General features: G+C 38.3%; 1 protein-coding gene across 6 annotated transcripts in view; it reads right to left on the reverse strand.

The window, feature by feature from the left end:
- RAB9B (RAB9B, member RAS oncogene family) overlaps positions 1–27,707 on the reverse strand; it is a 132,708-nt gene that overhangs the window by 51,439 nt on the left and 53,562 nt on the right. For 2 of the 6 annotated variants that reach the window (XR_007722574.1, XR_007722573.1), the window contains exon 1: positions 5,559–5,768. The gene's annotated coding sequence lies outside the window, so the exon portion shown is untranslated. Of the gene's footprint in view, positions 1–500; positions 575–5,558; positions 5,777–6,285; positions 6,452–7,550; positions 7,616–23,424; positions 26,408–27,707 lie in introns of those variants that run through there. The other 4 variants (XM_050776022.1, XM_050776021.1, XM_050776023.1 and 1 more) reach the window with 4 other exon arrangements.

Here is a 27,707-nt window from a genome sequence, read left to right on the forward strand (position 1 = left end):
TCTTGAATAGCCTATTAGTTTTTGGATTTAGGTTTTAATTCTATAATAGCAACACTTGAAAACATACTGTAAAATTTAAAGTGCTAATGTTTATACAGTAACCTACTTGTTACCTCCACAACATGTCTACATATGGAATACCTACAATGTATCTTAAAATAAAAAGATCAAATGCTTACTGAATGAATACTACCTTTTCCTATATTCTGTTAGGTACCTTCACACTAGGCCTATTGTGGGAACTCAACAGTGATGAAGTTAATTGGATGATATTTATACAATAGACCCAAAGGGATGAAAACGAACCACCAATCAAAGGAGTGCATGCAAAACCATTTCTGGAAGCACACATATTTGAATATAATTTTACAAAATTTAGTTTCCCTTAAAACGATTTTGGAATGCCTGTGTACTAACTATATATTTTTCTAATATTCATTTTTAAGAGATCAAATATTAAAATATCCCAAATCCACAGTGTGCCCCCTTGAAATACCTACCCAGTGGGTTTTTGTCACAATTTAAATATTTTCCTTTTTTTCCTGTTGTTGTTTTATTCTTTCTTTTTAGGGTGCTATAAAACAGAATAGAAAACATTATTTTAAAAAATCTATAATAAAATAATGTTAAGTCTATATATAAAAATATATTCAAGTCAGAAAAAAAGAACCCACAGCAACCTGAGGTAACCTATAAAGGGTGCTTTTCAAAAATAAAAGTTCAAAATACTACCTAGGCTTAACATAAGCAAAATAATTTTATTCCAAGAACTTTAACTTGTCCTAATTTGTAATTTATATAATTTTTTTTACTTTTTATGTTGTCTCTCAATTGAATTCTCCATTCAAAGTAAAAGCAAATTAAAGAAAGTATACGATATTCACAATAGATGACATTCAGGAAAAGGAAAGTACAGAGCAATCTAAGATATGTTTAAATCCTAAGTCAGAGATGAAACTTCTTCCTTTTATACCTACCAACGTTCCCATCTCCAAGAAAGTTGTTAGTGCACTCACCAGTCTGTCTCAAGGTTGTCTCTGCAATTGATTCCACATAATTAGAGAGCAGAAAAAAGTTGTGTTTGTGGGCTTCCTGTTTACAATAAAGTATATTATCTTGGCTAATTATTTTATTAATTAGTTTAGGTCATTTCTCTTTTATTTATTATTTTTTAAAATTTGAGACAGGGTCTCATTCTGTCGCCCAGGCTGGAGTGCAGTGGTACAATCATGGCTCACTGCAGCCTTGACCTCCTGGGCTCAAGTAATCTTCCCACCTCAGCCTTCCGAGTAGCTGGGACTACGGGCGCGCACCACCATGCCTGGCTAAGTTTTGTATTTTTTGTAGAGATGGAGTTTCAACATGTTGCCCAGGTTGTTCTCAAACTTCTGGGCTCAAATGATCTGCCAGCCTCATGTTCCCAAAGTGCTGGGATCACAGGCGTGAGCCGCTGCACCCGGTAGGTCATCTGTCTTAAACACCAGTTTTAATATTTAGCTAGTGTTACTGAATTTAAATATACATTCATTTAGTATTATAACATTATGGCAAGAGTCTTATTTAAGCAGCATCAAGAGTACTAGTCTAAGAAGAAAAACAGTGCCTAGATCTGTGTAGTGTTATTTCTTACTGAGGAAGAACAAAGCTTTAAAAAAAAAAAGAAACTGCTGCTTAATAATCTCATGTTATTTTCTAAATACAGATAAAACTTATAATAAGGATTCATTAGATATCTAAATCAGTAATTATGAATTTAAATAATATCTCCTAAATGGATAGGCTTTATACTCCTTCTCGGTTTATATACACTCTACAGAATTCTCAAGTTTCCTACAATTCCTGATTGTTGTTCTCTTTTTCCTGCTCCCAAATTGCTGTCTTTGGAATTAGCTCAAGTAACAAACATTTCTTTAAATGGAGATGAAACAAGTGTTAGCACACTTTTTATTTTTTTATACCAGTCTGTAGGATAATTTTACAGAGCAGAACTCTTGAACTCTCATTTTAAAAAGTAACAGAAGTACAAACTTGGGCATGATTCTGATGGCATTAAGCATCTGTGCCACATGAGCTTCCTTAAGTTCCTAGCAAACAGGTGTTCACATCATTAAAAGACTCACTGACCCTATTCTCTCAGTTGCAGATAAACTCAATAGACAGGTCAAGGACTGAGTGAATATGGAAACCAAATGCTCAGCTCCAGGAATAATGATGATGTATTAATAACTGTCTGAGATAATGCTGCAGTTGCTTGTGCATTCCCTATTTGGTTATGTGCATACATAACTTCTGGGCCTATAGGCTCTATGCCAAGGAAAAAAGAGGAAAAGCAATGTGGTTCAGTGTCAAGAGCACTGAGCTAGCTGGCAGCAATCAGGATGCCAGGGTCTTCCTCACTGTTACACCATTCATTTATTTTATGAACTTGGGCAGGTCATTTAATCTTTCTGTTTCAGTATCTTCTTACATAAAAATAGAGCAGATAATACCTGCCCTACTTAACAGGATTTGGGGGAGAATGAAAAGTTATGAAGTTTGCAAAAATTTGTAAGCATGTTTTGAAAAATTTGGTTTGAGATTTTTATTCCTCTGGCTCCTCCACATCCTTTCATGCACTGGTGTGGGCCTTATGGCTCTGTATTAACCCTTCTCAGAAAGGGCCTGCTAGTGAAAGTATAAGAATTCTTCCTTTTCTCTTTCTTCCATATTTGAGAATGCCTTGTTTCTCAACAAGCTTGAACATCCGCATATGGCACAGAGTCTCAGCATTGAAAGGACCTTCAGGGTCTTCTGGTCCAATCTTGCTACTGATATTTGAGAAAACACTATAGTGCCTATTGTGTGTTGTGTCCTTACTAAGGAAACCCTCCACTCTCCTCTACTGTCTCCAATTCCCATTTATTTGCTAGAAGGAAAAATGAATACAGTTTAGATTTGTCTCTTTGCCTTAATTCAGTCCTGCTGATTTTCCCTTGAAGTATCATTTTTCTAGTCCTGTGCTACCATCCTCATTTTGGCCCACACCTTCTCACATCTAATCTATTGTGAAAGTTCTCTCCCTGCTTCTGGTTTCTTCCCACCCAATCTACTTTGCAAAGCTTCATCACTCAAACATCCACTGGGCGTAGATACCTTTGGGAATTAATAAATATTTAAGGCAAGGTCTTGCCCTCAGGAAGTTTACAAATTAACATGCAAGCTCAGGATCTCATTGTTTACAGTTGAAATAATATCATTATACTGCCTTATTTTGTTAACAAACTGTTCCTGTCTTTCTTACATGATCAATTTTAAATTCCTGGATAGTAAGCTCACTGTTTGTTTACATCTTTGAAGCCCCTTCAGTGTGCAGCACCAGGATCCTCCACGGAGATAATAAATATTTGTTTACCAATTAACTGATTAGGTAGGTCCCCAGAATTAATGCCTCTGAATTGATACCAAGGTACAATAGATCCATAGTTCTGTAAGATGTCCAAATACTATCACTTATAAGGTGACTAAAGAGCAGAAGTTATGAACTTGACTCGATCATTTTCTGGATGGGACGTAATGGGAATTCCACCTGTTGAAAGTCAAGGGAAATGCTCGAGTTTTCCTCCCCTTACTCGTACATTTAAAAATAAGTATGTACATTTCCCCATTCCTACCAAAAACAAGAGCAGAATAATGATCTCCACTTGATGTTGTCGGTGGGCGCTGGCATCTCCACAATCATTCATCGTTTGAAAATGAATGTGATGTCCTTTAGTACGTACTTAAATTAAAAAGAACTAGCACAGTATAAAAGTAAATGAAATCATTTTTTCCTCCCCCAGAATATGCCAGATTTAATCCAAACCTTTAAACAAGGTAGCATTAAGCAGGCAAATGAATTCTTTGATAACACTAAATATGTAAATAGGAAAGTCAAATGCCTTATGCATCCCTTATGGGTCCTCTATCGGGCAAGCATTTGGACCAAAATGCTTATTCTGATTTTGATCCCATTCAGAGAAAGATCTGGCTCTAACTGAGTCAAATATTAGAGAGATGCAATTGCCCTTTCCTACCCCCACAAACTCATTAATGAGCATGCTCTAAGGATAGTTTATTGACTTTTTTTTTTTTCCCCATCAGGGTCTCAGTCTTGGACAGAAAGGTGAATTAGGAATTCCTGTAACCAATACTCCCCAGCTCTTTGTTCTTTAACACACTTGAAACCTTCTGAATCTGCAGTGCCTGCATCCACAAAGCCTTATTTAAATTATTGTATTTAGTTGGGAATGCTTAGAGGTGGGGGTGGAGGTGGGGGAGGAGGCAGTACAATGAAGAAAAAGAAGTTGAACCTTTGAAAATAGTACATTTTAGTATGATAATGGAGAGAAGAGAGGCAGAAAAGCAAATTGGCATCAGTTCAGTTGCCATAGAGTGGAATGATGCTCAAGATCAGTAGTGCAGATTGCTCGGAGGCAAGTCTTGAAAGGCATGTGTACTGCAGGGCTCGGTAAGGGAATAGCAACTGGGGAGGGCTAGGCACTGGATGAGAGTGGCACTGTTGGAAGTCTGTACAGGGGAGGAGCCATGGTTGGACCTGCGGGGAAAGCCCATCTTGTGGCGACACACTGGTAAGGATTACTCAACTCACTGTTGAATGCTGGCACAATAATTGGAAATACTGCACTGAAGAATTGGGCGCGGCTATCTTTATGTAAAATTCAACACGGATGAGAAATGATCTAATGTTTGAGTGTGTTTCCAATACAACCCAATACTTGGCGTTGGTGGTGGTGGTGGGTGCTTCGTAGCGGGGAAGCCCTCTGACGCACTGGATTCATTTTGCAGAGCTGACAAGTTATCAGCTACATCCATGCCGACTCCAAATGCCACAGCTGTCATGCCACTGAAACGCTATTCCTACATTCATGCCCACATTTATATTCTATATGCAACTCAAAGGGTCCAATGTGGAATTTCACGTCTAACCTTTCACTCCTCACAACGACAGCTCTAGGGCTATAAGCCCAAAAGCACACTAGATAGCAATTTAGCATCGTCCCCAGGCCACGTCTTCCCCAGTAGACTGCCCAGGGACAAATAGGTAGATAAGGTTTGGATGACATCAAGCGAGCTGAACACAAGGAAAAGAAGCTTCCTTAGGAGACGAGAATGCTGGCATCTCTACGACAGGGGCACTGTTAGCATGACGGACCTAGAAAGTGAGATGTCACACACAGTCCCAACTACCTCCGACCCAGGTCCTCTCACCTCACCCCCAGCTCTTAGAGAGAGTCGGCTGTGGCGCATGCGCACTGAGCCACACCCGCTCCCCACGGAGCCCTGCGCCTCTCTGCCCGGCTCTGGCAGCAGCTCGGGATTACTCAGCAACGCCCCCCTGCACTGTCACCTGCCCCCAGCTCCGACCTCGGGAGCGGCTCAGTCCCTTTTCCCAAGCTATGAGTGGTCATCGGGATCAACTACACTTTCCTTTCTCCCTCTTCTCACAGGCCCCCCACCTCCCGGCCTTCCGGGTCCTCCAGCCCCTAGCCCCTGTTCCTGCCCACGCACAGGCACCTTACCCAACACAATGGGAAGGAAACAGTAGAGGGCCGCGGGTGCCAGGTAGGTCAGCTCTGCGTGCCGGGAGTCCGGCTTCTTAGTGTCACCGTCACTGCTCCTGCTGCCTCCTCGTTCTCAATGGGGCAGCAAGTGCGGCTTGGACCTCGGTGGCCTGACAGCTGCAGCTCGCGCCCGCTGCTGCCGCCGCGCAGCGTCTCGCGCCCGCGCCCGCGCCCGCCAGGGGGAGGGGGCGGGGCCCGCGCCGCCTCCTCGTGCCCCTTTCTTGGCGCTGGGGACCCAGTGTAGCTGCCTCCCGCCCTCCGTGTGGCAAGCGCTCCCTGGCTCGCCCACTCTTCTTTCATGCTCATCGTCCAACCCTGGTCTCCCTTGTCCTCCTTCTCCTCCCCTAGCCGATTACTAGGCGCAGTGGCAACAGACCGTCAAATATTGCTCTCCCACTTAGCTCCTCTGCAGCCTGGGGCCTAAGCCCTCAAGCAGGGGTAGCCACTGCCCCACTTCCTGCAATTACCCTCTGATCTACCTCATTTATCCTAGCTCAAAATCCTTTAATTTTGCCAAGAGGGTAGTACATACACCCTCTTGTTTCAAATAACTCAGGAAAACACATGATCACAACACATTGCTAGGCCCTCTAGCTGGCTACTGCTCATGAAATTCTCAGGCCATTAAAAAAAATGTCTATATCTGTAGTGCAGACATAGAGGACACACTGCCCTTTACTCTTACCAGGTAGGGTTCTAGAGGGCCACACAGGGAGCATTACTTGAAGTTCCCGGAATTGCTGCTGGGGCAGAATTCGATGTTTTAATTGTGCCTAGCCGACCAGCTAGTCTCTTCTTGTTGTTTTCTGTAGCCCTCTGGTACCTCCAACTAGTTTGTGATTTTTTTCCCCCTGGAATTGAAGAAGGACAAAGCTTCTGAGGTCATTTAGCCTGCATTCCACCTCTCTGTCAGGCAGATCCATCTCTGAAGCTTCCCTATTGTCTGAAACCCTGTGCCCTTGTGGCACAGGCCCTCACTCATCTCATGACCCCTGCAGGCCCTCACACATACCCGCTACTTCCATCTAGGCCACTTTTCCTCTATCTCTTGACAAGGCAAACGTGCGATCAATCTCCGCAGGCCCCAGCTTAAATGTCACTTCTCAGGATAACCTTTCTCGATAATCCCAGAATAGAGATGATGCCCCAGTTTATACTCTTGTAGCCTCCTGTAACTTGCTGTGTTTTTCCTTCATAACACTTACCTATTTTTGGTGGTACATTTAAGTGTATGATTATTTGGTTGATGGCTGTCATCCCTACTAAACTATAGTGGGGAAGGACTATGAGGTCAAGGACAACGTTTATGTTCACCACCGTATGCACAGAGCCTAGGGCAATGCTTGCTGCATAGGACATGCTCAGAAAATATTTGCTGAATATGAATGAATGCTGTATCACTAATAATGGTTATATTTAAATAAAATAAATGGATGTAGCTGAATCTCGCGTGCTCCTATTTAAACCAATCCCGTTTCCTAACATACACTCTAAAACACTCTTCTGATGAAGAAGAGATTCACACAATCCTCTAAATCAATTTTTCCGCATACATTTTAGTCTATTAAAAAACTATTGAGCATGGGCCCCAATATATGTATATGGATTTATAGATTATATACATGTACTACCGTACATGTATACATTACACATTACTTTAAACATACATTTTAATGAATAAACATTAAAATACTCCAGCACAGAAAATTTAAAAGAATGAGAAAAATAAATATATTGATGTTCCAATGTTTTCTTTTTGCACCTCAATAAATAGTTTTGTGAAATGCTTTAAATAACAATCCTTCATATTAGAGTAACTCGTCTTTAGGTGTAACAATCTAGACTACTTTTTCATTTTCTCATAGATGCCATTTTCCAACAGTTTAATCATCTCTGAGAAACCCCCAAACCTACTGGCAAGTTTTAAGGATCTTTTAGTTTCCAAGCTACCTCGTTCTGTAGTCAGGATCTCACAACCGCTGAAAGCACCACACGTTTAGTGAATGTTGGAACACCTAAGGGTGAGAAAAATCCTTTGTTAGACCGAAGATTACTACACAGAAATCCTATATTAAAAGAGTCTCTAGAGGCCACTTAAAAAGCAACTACTATTGTCTGCCTAGAATGGAAGCAACATGACTAACACTAGTTGTGAGGGATCAGCACAAAATGGACAGCACAAAGATTCAAAGTAACAGCTGTGGATGGTTTTGTGGCTCTCAGATATTCCCAATGGTCAATCATTGAGACCTGTCAAATAGCGTCCTCCACACATAATAAAAAATTCTATTTTTATAACACAGTTATACACACACACACAAAATAGAATTATAGTGTAGTCAGTAGATAGAAGGCCAAACCAAGATTGCGTTTGGATACCAGAGATAGAGTTACCTTCAGAGTCTCTCTCTCTCTCTCTCTCTCTCTCACACACACACACACACACACACGCTCTTCAACATTCAATGAACAAGATCTCCCAAAGTCTCATCCTGATCAGTTTGAAATAGATTGACCTGAGCTTCAGGAGTACATAATTGTAATGTGATTAATTTAAAAGTACAGCTTCGTCCAGCATTCACAAGTTGTTATGTACAAAAGGGTTCCGTGAAGCATTCAAATAAGTGTATAAACACTGCATACTATTTCCCTTCCAGAAGAGTCACGTTGCATATTAAAACATTAATGTCTCTTGGAGTCCTGAAGTAAAGAAATCTGTTGTGTTGTTTTTCAATCCTACATTTCCAAAACTTTTGTGAACATGAATTTCTTTTGTTTATGGAACATCTATTAGCAGGACTAGAACAACTCAGGACCCAATTTAGCAACTGCTGTCCTAATCATTAATATTGAACATGTTCATAGGCCAAAGTATTTGTCATCTTTGGCCTAGAATATTTATGTGGCAACTATACAGGTTATATTTTCCAGATAGTCCTGATTTCAAATACTTTGTCCTATTGTCCTCATTTTTACAACAATACTCATGAGATCATATAATGTTTTATTCAGAAATTATGGCAGCAATAGGTATGTAAAAAGGAAATTAGACAGTAAGAATTTGTCAACTATTTACCTATCATTGTCCAAGAGCAAGTCACAGTTTCTGGTGATACAATATTTTTTTAAAAAAATCATTTGACACAGGGATACTCTTATGGAATAGGAATACTTTGCCAGATTTTTCATAGCCTGAAGGAAAGACCTCTTAAGATTATCCAATTATGGAAGGCATCAGAATGAACTCAGTTTTGTCATTTAAAAAACATTTTTAAGCTCTGTCCACTAAAAATACTTAGAAACAATGAACATCTCAGTGCCCAAATTCCCCTGTAGTGCCCATAGGATGGTTCTAAATGCTATTTCCTAATAAAAGGACCCAGAATTAAATAAATGGCTGACTTCAGATATGTGGCAAGAAATGTCCAAGATGAACATAAAATCTCTTGTCACACCAGATAGCAAGGAAGCTAAAAACGCTATTAGAGTTGAGTCAAAAGGACTTGAAGAGACTGTCATCAGTCAAACATGGGGCAATTTGAGCATCAGTAAAGATAATAACTACAATGGATTGAAATATAACAAATATGCTGTAATCCCAGCACTTTGGGAGGCCGAGACGGGCGGATCACTGGATCAGGAGATCGAGACTATCCTGGCTAACACGGTGAAACCCCGTCTCTACTAAAAAATACAAAAAAACTAGCCGGGCGAGGTGGCGGGCGCCTATAGCCCCAGCTACTCGGGAGGCTGAGGCAGGAGAATGGCGTGAACCCGGGAGGCGGAGCTTGCGGTGAGCTGAGATCCGGCCACTGCACTCCAGCCTGGGGGACAGAGCGAGACTCCGTCTCAAAAAAAAAAAAAAAAAAGAAATATAACAAATATGTTTAAATATACAAATTCATAAAAACACTTAAAAACATAATTGCTCAATTTGGCCAAACCTAGAAAGCTAGCTCATTATTTTAAAACTGGTAAATAAAGAGAATGACTCGAACATTTAACCTGCTTTTTTTTAATACAAACTCTTCCTTGGTGTAATGAAGGAGTTGGCGAGGAAAGTGTTTTAAAAAGATTCCCAGCTAATAAATTACGAAGGAATGATAAAATTACAACCTTTAATGAATTAGTGGATCTAGGTAATAATAATTAATGTCTTCTAACATTACAAAAAGAGTATTAACCATATATCATAAGCCTGTTGATGGAAAAACATAGCAGCACATAGAAAGCATTTTTTGTCAAAAAATGCAATTTGAACCCTGTCAAGCTCCTAGATATAACTGTGAATTTTTAGAAAAATACAAGGAAAAATATGTTAACATTGTAGTGATGTAAGTAACAACATCCAGACTTAGGTTTAGAGTGCAGGTGTGTGTGTGTGTCTGTGTGTTGAGGGGGAGAAACTCTGCAGAAAAACAACATGGTTTCTTCAACAAATACATTTTAAGAGAGAATCCAAAAATAAAAGTTCAAAAGAATGCATTTACAATGACATCAAAGAGAATGAAATATTTGGAAGTAAATTTTAAAAAAGAAGTGCAAAATAAAAACAAGTGCTAAAGTAACACTCTTAAAAACACAAAACTTTGTTGAAAGAAATTAAAAAAGATCTAAATAAATGGAAAGATATCACATGCTTGTGGATTGAAAGACAATATTTATAAGGTGGAAATACTCTTCAAATTGATCTACAGATTCAACGCAATTCCTATCAGAACCCCAGCTGGCTTCTTTGTAGAAATTTCCAAGCTGATCCTAATATTCTTACGGAAACTCAAGGAACCCAGAATAGCCAACACAATCCTGCAAGAGAACAAAGTTTTAGGACTCAGGCTTTTCAATTTCAAAACTTACTACAAAGCTACAGTTACCAAAATAGTGTGGTACTGGCATAACGCTAACGTGTAGATCAGTAGAATAGAATCGAGAATCCATAAATGAACACATGTGTCTATGGTCAATTGATTTTCAATAAAGCTGCCAAGGCCATTTAATGGGGAAAGAATAGACTTTTTTCAACAAAGTGTGCTGGAATAACAGGATAGCCACATGGAGAAGAATGAAGTTGGACCCTCACCTCACAGCATATACAAAATTAACTAAAAATGGATTATACTATAAAATTGTTAGAAGACAGCAGTAGTAAGTCTGGTCTTGAGTTAGGCAATGAATTCTTAGATATGACACCAAAAGCAAGGGCAACAAAAGAAAAATAAAAAAATAGGACTTCATGAAAATGCAAAACGTTTGTGCTTCAAAGGACACTATCAGAAATGTAAAAAGACAACTTACAGAATAAGGGAAAATATTTACAAATAATATACGTGATAAGGAAGTTACCTAGAACATATTTTTAAAAATCTTACAACTCAAAGGTAGAAAGATAACCCAATTTAAAAATGAGCAAAGGATCTGAAAAGACTTCTCCACAGATGTACAAATGATCAACAAGCACATAAAAAGATGCTCAGCATCACTAATTATAAGGGAAATGCAAATCAAAACCACAATGAGATGCCACATCACACTTATTAGGATGGCTATAAAAAGTTAGATAATACCAAGTGTTGATGAGGATGTGGAAGAAATGAGGAGCATAACATTCATACACTGCTGATGGACTGTAAAAACGCTGCAGCCACTTTGGAAAACAGTCTGACAGTGTCTTAAAAAGTTAAGCATAGAGATACCATAAGATCCAGTAGTTCCACTTCCAGTTATAAACCCAAGAGAAGTAAAAACAAACATCTACACAAAAACTTCTACATGATAGTTTATTGCAGCATCATTCACAATGGCCAAAAGGTGGAAAAATCCCAAATGTACATCAACTGATGAATGCCTAAATAAACTGTAATATATCCATACAATGAAATATTATTCAACCTTAAAAAGAGATGAAGTACTGATACAGGCTATAACACGTATGTATCTTCAAAACATTACGCTAAGTGAAAGAAGCCAGTCATAAAAGACTGCATCTTATATGATTCCATGTATATGAAATGTACAAAACTGGCAAATGTATAGAAAGAGAAATAGATTAGTGATTACTTAGGACTAGGAGACAGGTTAGATGGGGATGTTGGGGGACTGGTAGCTAAAGAGTAAGGAGTTTCTTTCTTAGGTAATGAAAATGTTGGCCGGGCGCGGTGGCTCAAGCCTGTAATCCCAGCACTTAGGGAGGCCGAGACGGGCGGATCATGAGGTCAGGAGATCGAGACCGTCCTGGCTAACACGGTGAAACCCCGTCTCTACTAAAAAAATACAAAAAACTAGCCGGGCGAGGTGGCAGGCGCCTGTAGTTCCAGCTACTCGGGAGGCTGAGGCAGGAGAATGGCGTAAACCCGGGAGGCAGAGCTTGCAGTGAGCTGAGATCCGGCCACTGCACTCCAGCCTGGGAGACAGAGCGAGACTCCGTCTCAAAAAAAAAAAAAAAAAAAAAAAAAAAAAAAAAAAAAAAAAAAAAAAATGTTCTAAAATTGATTGCTGTGATGGTTGCACAACTTTGTAAGCATGCCAAAACCCATTTAACGATACATTTAAAAGGATCAGTGGCACAGTATGTGAATTCTATCTCAATAAAGTTGTACTAAAAGAACTCTAAGGGGGAAAATAAGAGATCTGGAAGTGGAGCCTATAGATAAATCTATAGATTAAAATAAACCTAAATAATTCCTTAGGGTTCTCTTTTAAAGCTAGCCTGAACATTGCCTCTCCATTAAACTCTATAAATCATTAAAACAACAACAACAACAACTCTAGCGACAACCTAAGAGACACATTAACCAATTGAATGTTATTTCCTTTCCTCGAGAGTTCTAATCCTTATTTATGTATGGATCAAACAAGCTTAGAAAAAAGATAGTCAGGAAAATTTGAACACTGGCTGTATATTTTATGATATTAAGTAATTGTTCATTTTCGTTCAGTTGTGATAAAGGTATTGTGGTTATGCTTTAGAAACAATTCTTATTTTTCAGAGATACGTACGGAAATGCTTGTGGCTTAAGTGACGTGATATCTTGGATTTGGTTAAAATAGTCTGGTGACTAGTGGTCGGTGGTAGAGGTTTAGATAAAGCAAGGCTGGACAGGTGTTGAAACTGTGTGATAGGTGTATACACAATTATAGTATACTCTTTATTTTTGCATATATTTGAAATGTTCATAATAAAAGAAATATGAAAACGGATGATTTGATTCTATTTGCTTCAGCCTATGCTTGCAAGATCTCCTCTGACTATTGTTACTTTGGTGCATTAATTCTGGAATGGGTTATCTAGAGAGTGGACATGAGAATCCAAGTCTCTGTAAAAGATGATTCCCCATTGTACATGTGGATAAATTGGGCACATGACCATTATGAGCTTGATTAACATGTATCAGTCTTCTTTAAGCTTTTGAAACTTGCAAAACTAAGGATAATATTTTGGCAATTCACCAGTTTTCCCATCGTTTGAAGTCCCCCTTTAATAGAAAACCTGCCACAATCTGGTATCTTCACAATTCACTATATAGACTCTTGGTTTTGCAAGGATATTAGAGATCATCTAATCCAGTGATTCCCAAACATAGCTGCATGTCAAAATCACATAGAGGATTTACCAAAAGTGCAGATTCCAGATCCCTGCTCTTGAAATATCTGCAGTGGGGCCCAGGAATCTATATTTTTAACAAATTTTTAAGGGGGTTCTAATAAGCTGGCCCATATTCAAGCATTTAGGAACCATGGATTTTTTTCTAGCTTCTCATGGATTGCAGGAATTCCTTCTACAACTCCTTTACTTGTGGGCTTAGCCTCTGTTTGAAAAATGACCTCAGGAGTAGCCCATTCCATTATTTAGATAGTTTGCTTTGTTAAGAAGTTCTTCCTTATAAAGTGATGAAATCTGCAACCTCTAACTCCCATTCATTTTGGTATTAGTTCTGAACTCAGAGATGGCAGAGAGGTTTTGTAGAAGTCTCTCTTAAGGAAAAATAAAGTCAAAAATACAAGTTTCTTCTTTGAGGATGGTGAGTAGCTTCTAAAGGTAGGTTGCTTGTCAGCAAGAATGCAGGTTAAATAGAAAAAATTCAAAGAAAATACAAAGCTTAGTGCATTGTGCAAGAAGTCATTGTTCACTAAGACACTAACAATTTCTCTTTTTTTCCTCCTTTTTTTTGTTGCCATGAGTCCATAGAAATGCATTTTTCTTTTAAAATATAATAATTTTTTAGGGCTGAAACATTCAGTATTTTACTTTCTTTTCCTTTTGAGAACATTACAGATCTATTGTTTCATAGTTTTTCCAAATGCTGCAAAACATTGTTCAGATGAATATTTAAGTCATAATGTGATGTTTTGTGTGAAAATTAATGTTTTAAAAATTGTGTTGGCTAATGTAAAACATCCAAAGTAAGCCTGTGCAAGTTTTATTAAAGAAAGCATTGTCTTCAAAGCCTATAAAATGTCAGTTTATCTAGATACTAAAGTTGTAGTTAAGATAAAATTTCATCTTCCTATTGCCTTGGAAATAAAAATGGTTTTCCTAAATTTTATATACAGTATAAAAGTTTGTTGCTTAATTATCTTTGACAGCTCCACCTAATTTGCCAATTTAGATCAATTGATATGTACTACCTAGATTACAATGGGAAAAATGTTGTGATATCTGCTGTGGGGATAGGAGTAGGATGGTGGCAATCTGCACACCATCTACTAACCAGTGCAATCCCTCTTCAACATAACAGACCTCCAAATATCTGGGCCGCTCTCATATACCCTCTAAGTTTTCTTTTCTCTAGGTTAAGCATCTGCGAGAAGACACTAACCAGTCTTCGCGTGGACCTGGTTTTTAGATAGTTCATTTTTCTCTTCCCTACCAAACACCCACAATTTTGTCACTCTTCCTCTGGAAATATGGTGCCTAAGCATGAGGTCAATACAAATATGTTTCTACCACACATATAATATTAACAATCATTTCTGACAAGTTACTTGTCTTGCCTTGTCAATACTTGTTTTGTTTCATTTCTGGTCATTTCTCCCATTTGTCATGGTCATATAAAATTATTATTATGTATTTTAAGATTCTAGCCTTCTATCCCAGTTTGGTTTCATTTACAAATTTAGTGAGCATATATATATACATATATATATATATATATATATATTTTTTTTTTTTTTCTTTTTGAGACGGTGTTTTGCTCTGTTGCCCAGGCTGGAGTGCAATGGTGCTATCTCGGCTCACTGCAACCTCTGCCTCCCGGGTTCAAGCGATTCTCCTGCCTCAGCCTCCCAAGTAGCTGGGATTACAAGCGTGCACCACCACGCCCTGCTGATTTTTGTATTTTTAGTAGAGACGGGATTTCACCATGTTAGCCAGGCTGGTCTCGAACTCCTGAGGTCAGGTGATCCACCTGCCTCGGCCTCCCAAAGTGCTGGGATTACAGGCGTGAGCCACTGCACCCAGCTGAGCATGTTTGTTTTTTTCCTCCTTCATTTAAGTAATTAATTCATCCATCTAATCAACAAATTTGAGTGCCTATTCTGTGGCTGACTCTGCTCTAGAATCTAGGAGTATGATGGTGAGCAAAAACAGGCACAGCACCTGATCTCCTGAGTTTACAAGCTAGTGGATAGAAATCTAAATGCCATAATGTGTATCGGACATCAACAACATCAAATAACATCAGTTATTACAACGAGGAAGCTGGGGCAGTGCTGTCTTGGAAAACCATAAGGATGCTTTAGAGGAGAAGCAGCTCTGTTTAGATGGGAGATGTTTTCATTGACCTGTAATTCACTGTAAAATTTAACACTTGCTGAAAAAAAAATAAAGTTTTACTTCCCTATCAAAGAAAATATATTCAATCTTCTGTCAGTGCAATAACCCAAACACTCAAGCATTCAGTTCCTAGAGTAGGAAATACTATGTATAAATTCTATACTGTAGATAAACAGCAGACATACAGTACACTAAGCCACAGACTGGAAGGGATGCTGAGGGATTCATAGTTATTGTTAATTAAATTTATTAAGGGGGCTAGGATAGAATATGGGTGAAATTTGTTTCTATTGCTACTTGGAGGAGGCAGTTAACCTCATGGAAAATGCATGGAACCAGTTGTCAGCATGCCTGGGTATTGGTGCTGGCTAACTTTGCCATATAGGATATATGAGAACTCTGCTAAATCACTTGACTTCTTGGCCACAATTTCTTCATTATAAAATGAGACTAATATTACCTACCCTGACATCATTATTATGTTACTGGGACCAGCTAACTGAGACAAAGTCCACTAAGCACATTGGAAAATGAAAAGCAGTACAAATATAAATTTCTTACATTAATTAGTCATTGTGTTTTAATTCTAGACAGGGTAGAAAGATGCCATCCCTGTTAAAGAGTTCTGTACTTCTTCCATAAGGGAATTTTACAATTTGTATAATGCTTTAAAGTTTCGAAAGCTATTTTTGAAAAAAACATGACCCTCTTTCCCCAAAATCATGCCAACACATGACCAAATGAAGATCAAGTAGAAATAGTTATTTTTCTGATGAATTTCAGTCAAAGGTAAAATAAAGTAATAAAATACTTCATCTTTTGAAATACCTCTTACTGCATAATTATTCCAGTTTGTAGGAAAAGTGTATGTCAAGATCTTTTTGTTAGTATTCTACGTTGTCTATACGCTTTTGATACATTTGTTTGAAGCTTTTCTAGGGCCAACATGAGCAGAAATATCACAGAAGTATTTTTTGAAATAAAAGCAAAATTTAACATAATATCACTGATTTTGGGAGGACAATGTTGGCACCGAAATTACTGAGGATGAGTAAGTTCATGGAAAAACTCAGTCTTCAAAAATAATGAAAAGCTTCAGGGTTTGGAAGATATAACCAGTGGCCTTCAAATACATCCCTCTTTCGAGATTATCTGTCTTTAGCATTCTGAGTTATGAGCTCAATGCCTTCTTGGTCATTTGCAAGGTATCAGACAGCAAATACCAGGAAATATGACGTTACTTTGAACTTGTGCATTATATGGTATTAGTACTGGTGATGATGCCAACAGTTTAAAATAAACTTCAGGTGCACCCACTGTCCCCTTCTCTCTTTTACTCCCAACTGCTACCACAAGATAGAAGAACTAGCACACTAGAACAAGCAATGCAGATTTTGAAAAATGATAGCTATAATCTGAGCCAGTGGTCAACATCAGCCTCACTTAGAAATTGATCAAGGACTTGCATCAATTCACAGAGCATTTATTAAAAAGATCATCTGAATCTCAGTAAGACCAAGGAGCTTTCTGGCATTTTAACTCATCCTATTCCCATCCTCTCTCCTCACTTCTATGGTAACCTTGAAAACCAACAACTCACAATCGCACTGAAAACCAGCAGTCTTGCAGTCACTGGAGGGGTTGGAACAGGATTGGAACACTTCCAAAGCCTCATTCCCAGAGAATTGTCATTATTTGACTGGTCTGGCAGTTTCCTGGAAATCCCCACTCACAGAGTTTCTCTGTAATTCACCTGACTCAGAGCTTGCTCATAGCAGAATACTCTTTTCCTCAGAGCATTTGTCTAAAACAACCAGTAGCAATTGTTTAACACTGCAGTTGCCTGTGGTAATGATAACAGTGGGAGAAAACAAGAAATTGACATAAAAACATAGAAGGAAAATCTGAGGAGTGAGATGTTTGTAGGTGGCATTAATCATTTCAATAGACACAGGAAGAGTAGCTGACAAAATCCAACACCCTTTCCTTGATTTAAAAAATCAACAAACTAGAAGAATAAAAGAAATTCCTCAATCTTATAAAGGACATATATGAAAAACCCACAGTTAGCATCACACTTAAGGATAAAAGACTAGATGTTTTTCATCTGAGGTCAGGAATAAGACAAGGATGCCCACCCTCATCTCCAACTTAACTTTGTGTTGGAGGTTGTAGCCAGGGCCATTAGGAAAGAAAATGAAGTAAAAGGCATTCAGATTGGAAAGGAAGAAGTAAAACTATTTTTATTTACAGATTACATGTTCGTAAATACAAAAAAATCCTAAGGAATCTATTAAAAAACTACTAGAGCTTGCAAAGAACCTGAACAGACATTTCTCCAAAGAAGAATAGACATTTCTCATAAGAAAACATAAAAATGGCCATCAAATATGAAAAATTGCTCAACCTCACTAATCATCAGGGAACTGCAAATCCAAACCACTATGAGATATCACCTCATACTCACTAGGATGGCTATAATAAAAAAGACAAGCGATAACAAATCTTGGTGAGAGTGTGAAGAAAGGAGAACCCTTGTGTACTATTGGTAAGAATATAGGTTGGTGCAACCATTATGAGAATCAGTATGGAGAGTCCTAAAAAATTAAAAACAGAACTACCATATGACCCAGCAATCCTACTCCCAGGTATAAACTCAAGGGAGATGAAATCACCACGTTAGAAAGATATCTGCACTCCCTTGTTCATTGTAGCATCATTTGTAATAGCCAAGATATGGAAACAACCTAAGTGCCCATTAATAGATAAATGAATAAAGAAAATGTGGTACCTACACACAATGGAGTACTATTCAGCTATAAAAAGGAGACTCTGCCATTTGCCACAATATGGATGGTACTGGAGTACATTACGCTAAGTGAAAGAAGCCAGACATAGAAAGAAAAATATTGCATGACCTCACTTATATGTGAAATCTTTTTTGAAAAAGATCAAATATATAGAGATAGAGAATAAAACAGTGGTTACCAGGGGTGGGGAGATATAATTCAAAGGATACAAAGTAGCAGACATGTAGGATGAACAACTCTAGAGAGTGAATTATACCATAAAGACTATATTTAATAAAATTGTATTGTATTAGAGATTTTTAATAAATAGATTTTAGCTGCTCTTGTCACACACACATAAGAGTAACTATGTGAGATAATAGGTATGTTAATTTGCTTCACTATAGTAAGTGTTTTTCTATCTATACATATCCCATAACATCATGTTTTATACCTCAAATATAAGCAACAAAATTTATTTTAAAAATGATTAAAGATAGTAAGTGTGTTCAGAAAGGTTTCAGAATAAAAGCCAATATATAAAAATAAATTGTGTTTGCATAGATTAGCAATGAACAATCCAAAAGGAAAATTAAGAAAACAATTCCATTTATAACAGCATCAAAAGGAATGAAACACTTAGAAATAAATTTAACAGAAGTTCAAGATGTGTACACAGAAAGCAACAACACATCACTGAAAGAAATTAGAGAATACCTAAATAAATGGAAAGACACCCCATGTTTATGGATTGGGAGATTTAATATTGTTAAGATGGTAATACTCCCCCAACTAAGCTATGGATTGTACACATTCCCTATGAAAATTACATCTGCCTTTTTTTTTTTTTTTTTTTTTTTTTTTTACAGAAATCGACAAGCTGATGCTAAAATTTATATGGAAATACAAAGGACCAAATTAGTTAAAACATTCTTTTTTATTTTTTTTCATGTACTGGAATAACGTCTGTTGTTGGTTTTTTTTTTTTTTAATTATTATACTTTAAGTTCTAGGGTACATGTGCACAACGTGCAGGTTTGTTACATATGTACACGTGTGCCATGTTGGTGTGCTGCACCCATTAACTCATCATTTACATTAGGCATATCTCCTAATGCTATCCCTCCCCTCTCCCCCGACCCCACAACAGTCCCCAGTGTGTGATGTTCCCCATCCTGTGTCCAAGTGTTCTCATTGTTCAATTCCCACCTATGAGTGAGAACATGTGGTGTTTGGTTTTCTGTCCTTGTGATAGTTTGCTGTGAATGATGGTTTCCAGCTTCATCCATGTCCCTGGAAAGGACAGGAACACATCCTTTTTTATGGCTGCATAGTATTCCATGGTGTATATGTGCCACATTTTCTTTATCTAGTTTATCATTGATGGACATTTGGATTGGTTCCAAGTCTTTGCTATCTTGAATAGTGCCACAATAAACATACGTGTGCATATGTCCCAGTAATGAGATTGTTGGGCCAGATGGTATTTCTAGTTCTAGATCATTGAGGAATGGCCACAGTGTCTTCCACAATGGTTGAACTAGTTTAAAGTCCCACCAACAGTGTAAAAGTGTTCCTATTTCTCCACATCCTCTCCAGCATCTGTAAAACACTCTTAAGAAAGAAAAACAAAATTGTAGGACTCACACTTCTTGATTTCAAGGCTTACTACAAAGCTACAGTAATCAAGATAGCATGGTATAACAATAGACATATAGACCAAATGAAGTAGAATTGAGAGTTCATACATAAATCATAAGATTTATGGTCAATTAATAATATTTGTGATACAGAAAACTTAAAAATACCAGGCATGAGGGTTAGAGTAACAGAATCTATCAAGAGAGAGAACATGGAAGACATAGGAACTTCAGATAGTAAGCTCAGTTATCTAAGCAAAGAGTATTCATTCCTTGACCCTCCCCACTCCTAAGGAGATTCAGCATTGCTCTATTTAGCCAAGGTCTTTTAAGGCCTGTGGCAGAGGTTTTTGGCCTAGGGTCTACAAATAGGATCAAGTGGCTCATAAAACCTCTAAAATTCTAAATAATAATTTATGAATGTGTTAATCTCTGCATTTTTTCTAGGGAAAATTTCTACAGCTTTCATCAGATTCTCAAAGGGGTTCATGACCAGAAAAGGTTAATAATCACTCACTGAAGGGTCCTTCTCTGGGATTTAGGCCAGCCACCAGTCCTGAACTGCCCTAACTGAAATGTAACTGGGTAACTTACTTGAAGCAACTATTTCCTTAGAGCTTTTCTTGGTGCTATGAACAGACCTGCTTGACACTGGCTTTGGGGCACATTTTAAGTATTATATAATGTACCTAAATCCTACCTGGTCTTGTTCTGCTGCCATGACTTATGCAGACCTGGTATTGCCCATTACTATGATGGTCATTTCCTGCCTCATCCTGAATCCTGACTAGATCTGTGGTAGTATCACTATCATGCTGATGTCACAAGCACAACCTTTTTCTGACTATTCTGTCAGGACACTTCAGTCATCCTAGATTGATGAATTAGGAAAATTATTATGTCATTGACAAAAAAATTTATAAAGCAGGAGTGGAGGGAGAACTGCTTCAAAAGAAGTTGCTGAGTTTCTTTGTAGACTTTAAATGATGGTGGGACGTACGATTAGAAAACACCAGCCGATGCTGAGTCATTTATGTCTATTGCCTGGCCCCTGTGAGAACCTGAGTTTGTGAGCACTGGCTATAACTGAATCCTTGGGAAAATCCGTTAGGGGACTGGAGGAGAAAGAGGATTGTTTGACAAGATCAAGAAGAAAAAGTTATACAAGTGAGATCCTAAAGAAGGAGACACTGCAATAAATCTTGGATAAGGGTTCTAGAAGAGCATGAGTGAAACAATTAGCTTTGGATAAAAGGAAGAAAGTTTCCAGTATCTAATTAGAGACAGAGACTCTTGGAGTTCCGAAGACACCTAGCCCATCACTGTCATTTTCCAGGTTCATGGTATATTAAAAGAAAATAATAAAGACATGTCAATACAGGATCTAAACATTGTGAGATGTTTAAAATGTTTTACTTAACATACTGACACTTCTATCACCACCAAAAGTTCCACATAATGTAATATAATATATTTATGAAATAAAAGATTTAAAATGTAACCAGTAATATTCTTTACTGTCTATAGTTTAGTAATAAGACACAAGTTTAAAGTTGTCTAATAAATTTCATTTTCTTTAATATTGTCAGTTTATGTTGGGAATTAGGACTAGACTTTCTGAATTTATAATCTTTCTGAAAAAACATTAAAAGTCTAAATAGAAGCCTTCAATAATATGAGACTGGTCAAAATGGTTTTTCCTTTTTTAGAGATGTGAGGCTTCTGAAACTGTAGGAATAAAAGGGATGAGGGAATGAGTATGCTGGTCTTTTTTCTGATATATGATTTATGAACACAGTATATCTTTTTTTTTTTTTTTTTTTTTTTTGGAGACAGAGTTTTGCTCTGTCTTCAAACTGGAGTGCAGTGCAGTGGCATGATCTCGGCTCACTGCAACCTCTGCCTCCCAGGTTCAAGCGATTTGCCTGCCTCAGCCTCCGGAGTAGCTGTGACTACAGGTGCGAGCCACCACATCCGGCTAATTTTTGTGTTTTTAGTAGAGACGGGATTTCACAATGTTGGCCAGGATGGTCTCAATCGCCTGACCTTGTGATCTGCCCACCTCGGCTTCCCAAAGTGCTGGGATTACAGGCGTGATCCACCACACCTGGCCAGCATATAGATTTTTAGATCTTAAAGGAACCTTAAAACCTGATAATCAAAGCTAAATTTGGTAATTCAGATTCTCGTTTTATCACAGACAAGGAAACTCAGAGAACTTCTACAAATTTATGTTACTAGTCTAGACTCAAGATGAGAAATCAAGTCCTCTTCAGAGTTCTCCAAATTTGTCTGATCATATGAATCACCAGGGGACTTGTGAAATATGGATAAAACAAATTCTATCCACTCTGACCTACTAAATCGTAATCTTGAGGCATGGTGCCTGGGAATTTGTGTTTTAACAAGGCCCCAAGCAACATGAGTGTTTATGATCAGGTAATTTTGGGGGACATTGCATCTGGTTTGCAACTCACTCATCTTTCCATCTTGACACTTGCCCTTCATAATTGCCACAATTTATGGCATTTTAAAGACTAAAATGCTCACATTTTATAAAATTAATTAGGCAGAGGGTTTTGAATAGTGAATGAAGGCAAAGTTGTGGACTTAACCTTAATCATCCAATTTACCCTAATTTATGTTCAAGTTGAAGCACTTCAACTTTCAGTCTGTGTCAAATTATTGTGAGGTTGATTTTCATAAGGGTTCTTTTTAGCATGGCATTTGGTTTCTTGAAATCTGAAGACCTCTTGGCTACAGTTAACCCAGTGTATGCTCAATAATCTCTTCCTGGAGAATGTAAACATTCCATTATCCAGTCACCTTTGAAAAAAGACCACTTTCACCAAAAAAGAGCCTCATAACTCACATTTTATAGATGATGAAATGGGCACTCAGAGAAGCTAACTGATTCACCCAAGGTCATATAGCTGTACTGTGGCAGGGCCAAAACACAAACCTGTTCATCTATCTTGTGTTGACTGAGCATCTGCTTCCCCTGGGAAATACACTCACTGATGGGGATACAAAGGTGCAGAAGACTTGGTCTCTACCCCAAACGAAGCCCGGGTCTTCAGTTGCAAAATAAGTCAGACAGCCTGAAGATGCTGGGCCAACACTAATGTCACTTGAACTTCATCAGAGCAAGTAGCTTTTAATTTTGACTCCCATATTTATTAAAACAGTCCTTGGGACTGTTTCAGAAGAAAGAGATGTTGCAAAGTGTTATCCTAGAGACTTGCTTTGCTTGATCTGACAACCCTTACATATATTTATATTGTCAGTTAAAAATTGGGAAAGTTCACATTTAAAAAATCTAGACTTCTGGATTATATTGAAAAAAGAAAACAAAAACAAAAACACCTCAAGATCTCTTCTTACTGGACCAGCGTTCCCTTGCTGTGATAATTCTTTGGAGGTAAGGCGCTATTGCCTACTTTATTTGGGCTGGTGCTAGCCAATTCAACATAGTTCCTAACCAGCACCTTTTACTCACTCCTACTGCTTACCCTATTCCCAAAGTAATTAAGTTGGCTAAGCCTGGCAACTAACTTCCGGGGCCACAGTTGTTGTCTGAACCATGCTTGACGGTAGGTGGCAGCAGTAAGCTGTTTTATTACCGTTTCTCCTCCAAGTTGGAAGGATGTACTGCAGCCCCAATCGGCTTCAGCGATTTTTCTTTCATTTCTCTGAAAAAACAAAACGAAAACCCAAGGTCATCAGGTTTTAGTTGAGTCATATTTTGACAAAGTAAGTTATGAAAAAGAGATTTAGTGTTAGTAGTGAGAAAAAGCCCATTGTGTGTAACAGGAATCTACCAGGAAAAAAAGCTGGCTGGCTACCAGGAAGAAAAGTCTTGAAGCTGAGAGACAGGGAAGCTGACTTGCAGCCACTAGTTGGGGAATCTCTTTCTCACACCACATAATGAAAATTAACTCAGATGAGTCATAGGCCTAAATGTAAGAGCTAAAACTTTAAAACCCTTAGGAAAGAAAACCATAGGAGTAAATGTTTGTGACCTTGGATTAAGAAATGTTTTTTTAGACATAACACAAAAGCACAAGCAACAAAAGAAAAAAATAGAAAAATGAGACATCAAAATATAAGACTTTTGTGTTTCAAGGTACATCATCAAGAAAAGAGACAGCCTCCAGAATAGGAGAAAACGTTTGTGAATCATTGATCTCATAAAGGACTTGTATACAAAATATATAAAGAACTCTTGTAACAGTACAATAAAAAGAAGACTGACCCAATTAAAAATGGTTAAAAGATCTGAATAGACATTTCTCCAAAGTATACAAAAGTTAATAAGCATATAAAAAGATGTGCAACATCATTTGTCAACAGAGAAATGTAAATCAAACAATAATGAGATACCACTTCACTCCTCATGGTTAAGGATGGCTACTTAGGATGGCTAAGATACAGACAATAACAAGTGCTGACACTGATGTGAAGAAGTGAGAAACTTCATAACTGCTGATGAGATTGTAAATGGAGCAACTGTTTTGGAAAACAGTTTGGCAATTTCTCAAAATGTGACCCGGCAATTCCATTCCTTGATATACAGCCAAGAGAAATGAAAACATGTACACGCAAGAGTTGTACACGGAGATAAATAGCAGCATTTGTTAACAATAGCCAAAAGATGAAAACAACATGTCTATCAATTGGTGAATGGATAAACAAAATGTGGTAAGCAGTGCCCCCTTATCTGTGGTCTTGCTTTCCGTGGCTGCAGTTATCTGTGGTAAACTTCAGTCTGAAAATAGTAAATGGAAAATTCTAGAAATAAGCAATTCATATGTTTTAAATTGCATACCATTCTGAGTGTGACGAAATCTGGCATCATCCCACTCTGTCCTGCCTGGGACATGAATCATTCCTTTGTCTAGCGTCTCCACACTATATGTTACCTACCTGCTAGTCACTTGGTCATCTCAGGCATCATAGAACTTATGTTCAAGTCATCCTTATTTTACTTAATAATGGCTCCAAAATGCAAGAGTAGTAATGCTGATTCAGATATGCTAAAGAGAAGCCATCAAGTGCCTCTTTTGACTCAAAAGGTAAAAGTTCTTGTCTTAATAAAGAAAGAAAAAAGATTGTATGCTGAGATTGCTAAAATCTATGGTAGGAATGAATCTTCTATCTGTGAAATTGTGAAGAAGGAAAAAGAAATTTATGCTAGTTTTGCTGTCACACCTCAAACTGCAAAAGTTATGGCCACAATGCCTGTTAAGGGCTTAGTTAAAGTGGAAAATTCATTAAATTTGTGGGTGGAAGACATCAATAGAAACATGTTCTGACTGATGGCAATTGAGTTCGGTACCATCGAGGTTTCAGGCGTCCACTGGGAGGCTTGGAATATATCCCCTCCAGATAAGGGAAGTCTACTGTGTATCCGTACAACAGAGTATTATTCAGCCAGAAAAAGAATGAAATACTGATACATGCTACAACATGGATCAACTTTGAAAACATTAAGCTAAGTAAAAGAATCCAGTCACAAAATAGTTCTATTTATGTGAAATGTTCAAAATAGGTAATTATACGGCAACAAAAACTAGATTAGTGGTTGCCAGGGGCTGCAAGAAGAAATTGGAGTGACCCTAATGGATATTTATTTTTCCCCAGGAGAGTTGCGAAAATATTCTGAAATTAGACTCAGCGAACGTAGGCAACTGAATTATACACTTTTAAAGAGTGAATTTTATGGTATGTGAATACAGTTATTCACATACAGTTATTTTTTAAAAAGGGAATGAGATGTTAGTCCCTTGCAGTGTGTCAGGATCAATGGTAAAAAAAAAAAAAGTTTTATGACACTGAGGAAATATGGTTCAGTGTGGGTGATTTTTAGGTGAATGGATATGGGTTAAAGCAGCTGTGACTCTGGCTCAGACCCCCTTCTCCGGCTTTTGGAGGGTCTTTCTTATAACCTGGCTTTCTGTTGGGTTCCATCGTTGAGAAGTCCTGGCAGGAGATCTGTGAAAGGAAGGCAAAGGTCAGGGTGTTTAGTCACTCAGCTCACTCCCTGCAGGGTCTCTGTGGGATGGCTAAACTCACAATATTTAATAGATGACTCTCACAATATCTCCACCTCTCATCAACTAACTTTGCCCACGTCCTCTCCTCCCTCCTACAGGACTAGCAGTAGTAATAACTTCACCATTATTCATCTGGGGTCCTCTACCATCCCTCGTGATTTTCCTATGCCCTATCCACGTATTTCATAATAGTCCTTTTATTAAATTTTCCTAAATTGTCTCATATGAATGTGCTATCTGTTTTTTTGCTACCACTCTGACTAATACACTCATTAGCCTTCACATCCATTATCTCAGTTAATTCTCACCACAACGTTATGAGGTAGATATTACTATTAACCCTGTCTTACAGATTTGCAAATATGAGGTTAAGAGAGTTTAAGTAACATGCCCGAGGACCTTCTGACTCTAGGACTGTGGCTTCAATACACTATATGAATTTGTTTCCTTTTTTTTCCCACTTTGGTGGTATCCCTGCATCCAGATCCAAGCAATCTGATACACTCTGACCAGTTTATTCTTCCCAAAACATTCATCCAAGGCCCTCTAGGATCTGGCTTCTGTCTATTTTTTATCTCCCCCTGCTTCTTCACTGTACAAGTATTCCAGTCAAGCTAAACTGAGCTATTCAATTTTTTCTAAACACACCTTATTAGTCCTACCTCATTCTTGTAATCATAAGGTGCCCCAACCCTGGATTTCTCTCCTCACCCCAGTCCCATATTCTTCTCTGCGGTTTTCAATTTTCCTTTTATTTTGAGGCCCAACTGAAATCCTCCTTCCTCCACAGAGTCTGGCTAATCCTGGTCTGCCACTTTCTAGTAAGTGACCTTAAGCAAGTCATCCTAACCTCTCTGAGTCTCAGAGAGTTTGAGCGTTAAATCAATTCTTGGTCCACTGATCTCAAAATACTAATATTTACTGTTCTCAAAATGGCCACCTAGCCTAGGGACTCTTCTTCTCTTCAACAACTTGATCAAGTTTTCACAGTGTTGTCTTGTGTTAAATATCTGCCTTTTTAAAATGGTTGCATAGTATGTGAACCCCTTTCCAATTTGGAGGACTTGTCCATTGCATTTTTTTTTTTTTTTTTGAGACGGAGTTTTGCTCTTGTTGCCCAGGCTGAAGTACAACGGTATGATCTTGGTTCACTGCAACCTCCACCTCCTGGGTTCAAGCGATTCTCCTGCCTCACTTGGCCTTCTGAGTAGCTGGGATTACAGGTATGTGCCACCACGCCCGGCTAATTTTGTATTTTTAATAGAGACGAGGTTTCTCCATGTTGGTCAGGCTGGTCTTGAACTCCCAGCCTCAGGTGATCCGCCCGCCTTGGCCTCCCAAAGTGCTGGGATTACAATCATGAGCCACCACACCCAGCCCATTGCATACATCGTGATGGAAGAAAAGGCCCTGCCTGCCACTACAGAGACCAAGAGGAGCCAGACATTCCTACTCCCTTCTCCCAACTACAGGCACATGACCTAGGTTCAGCCACATGACTTAGATGTTTAGCTCCTTCCCAGGACTTTGAATGTGGAGGAGGTGGATACAGGGACAATTGGAAATTTCTCTCTAGCCATAGTTTCACCATCCTCCACAGGCTATAGCATGGTTTAGTATTAATAGTTTGAGAACTTCAGTGTGCAACAGAAACTCCTTGGCATGATATACGTATGTGGGGGTAGGGGGGCGGGGAAGTGTCTTTGTTAAAATACAGGTTCCGGTGCCCTACATTGACCTGCTAAATCAGGATCCCTGGGAGAGGGGCACAAAAATCTTTATTTTTCACAAACTCCTAAGGGCCTTGATGATGCTGATACCCACTAAAGTTTGAAAACCGCAGCTCTAGG

Source organism: Macaca thibetana, chromosome X, assembly GCF_024542745.1.
Source record: "Macaca thibetana thibetana isolate TM-01 chromosome X, ASM2454274v1, whole genome shotgun sequence".
NCBI classification, from domain to species: Eukaryota; Metazoa; Chordata; class Mammalia; order Primates; family Cercopithecidae; genus Macaca; species Macaca thibetana.